Raw genomic sequence first — 1,686 nt, 5'->3', positions numbered from 1 at the left:
CCAAGGAATCAGTTCTTCGCATCAGGTGGCCAAAGTATTAGAGTTTCAGCTTCAGCATCAGTTTGGCCACAGGTAAAGAACAGAGAGAACACAGCTCCACCCATCAACAGAAAATTGGATTAAAGATTTACTGAGCATGGCCCTGCTCATCAGAACAAGACCCAGTTTTCCCCTCAGTCAGTCTCTCCCATCAGGAAGCTTCCATAAGCCCCTTATCCTTCTCCATCACAGGGCAGACAGACTGAAAACCACAATCACAGAAAACTAACCAAACTAATCACATGGACCACAGCCTTGTCTAACTCAGTGAAACTCCGAGCCATGCCATGTAGGGTCTCCCAAGATAGATGGGTCATGGTGGCGAGTTCTGACAAAATGTGGTGCACTGGAGAAGTGAATGGCAAACCACTTCAGTATTCTTGCCTTGAGAACCTCATGAACAGTATAAAAAGGCAAAAAGATAGGACGGCATTGAAAGATGAACTCCCCAAGTCGGTAGGTGCCCAATATGCTACTGGAGATCAGTGGAGAAGTAACTCCAGAAAGAATGAAGAGATGGAGCCAAAGCAAAAACAACACACAATTGTGGATGAGACTGGTGATAGAAGCAAAGTCCAATGTTGTAAGAAGCATAGGAACCTGGAATGTTAGGTCCATGAATCAAGGCAAATTGGAAGTGGTCAAACAGGAGATGGCAAGAGTGAACATTAACATTGTAGGAATAAGCAAACTGAAATGGACTGGAATGGGTGAATTTAACTTAGATGACCATTATATCTACTACTGTGGGCAAGGATCCCTTAGAAGAAATGGAGTAATCATCATAGTCAACAAAAGAGTGCGAAATGCAGTACTTGGATTCAATCCCCAAAACAAGAGAATGATCTCTGTTTGTTTACAAGGCAAACCATTCAATATCACAGTAATCCAATTCTATGCCCTGACCAGTAATGCTGAAGAAGCTGAAGTTGAATGGTTCTATGAAGACCTACAAGACCTTCTAGAACTAACACCCCCAAAAGATGTCCTTTTCATTATAGGGGACTGGAATGCAAAAAGTAGGAAGTCAAGAAACACCTGGAGTAACAGGCAAATTTGGCCTTGGAGTACAGAATGAAGCAGGTCAAAGGCTAGTAGAGTTTTGCCAAGAGAACACACTGGTCATAGCAAATACCCTCTTCCAACAACACAAGAGAAGACTCTACATATGGACATCACCAGATGGTCAACACCGAAGTCAGATTGATTATATTCTTTGCAGCCAAAGATGGAGAAGCTCTATATAGTCAGCAAAAACAAGACCAGGAGCTGACTGTGGCTCAGATCATGAACTCCTTATTGCCAAATTCAGAATTTAAGAAAGTAGGGAAAACCACTAGACCATTCAGGTATGACCTAAATCAAATTCCTTATGCTTATACAGTGGAAGTGAGAAATAGATTCATAGGATTAGATCTGACAGACAGAGTGCCTGAAGAACTATGGACAGAGGTTCATGACATTGTACAGGAGACAGAGATCAAGACAATCCCCAAGAAAAAGAAATGCAAAAGCCCAAATGTCTGTCTGAGGAGGCCTTACAAATAGCTGTGAAAAGAAAAGAAGTGAAAAGCAAAGGAGAAAAGGAAAGATATACCCATTTGAATGCAGAGTTCCAAAGAATAACAAGGAGAGACAAGAAAGCCT

The sequence above is a fragment of the Bison bison genome, unplaced genomic scaffold (genome assembly GCF_000754665.1).
Source record: "Bison bison bison isolate TAMUID 2011002044 unplaced genomic scaffold, Bison_UMD1.0 scf7180017864183, whole genome shotgun sequence".
In the NCBI taxonomy this organism is placed as follows: domain Eukaryota; kingdom Metazoa; phylum Chordata; class Mammalia; order Artiodactyla; family Bovidae; genus Bison; species Bison bison.
Note: the sequence above shows the minus strand (reverse complement) of the source record.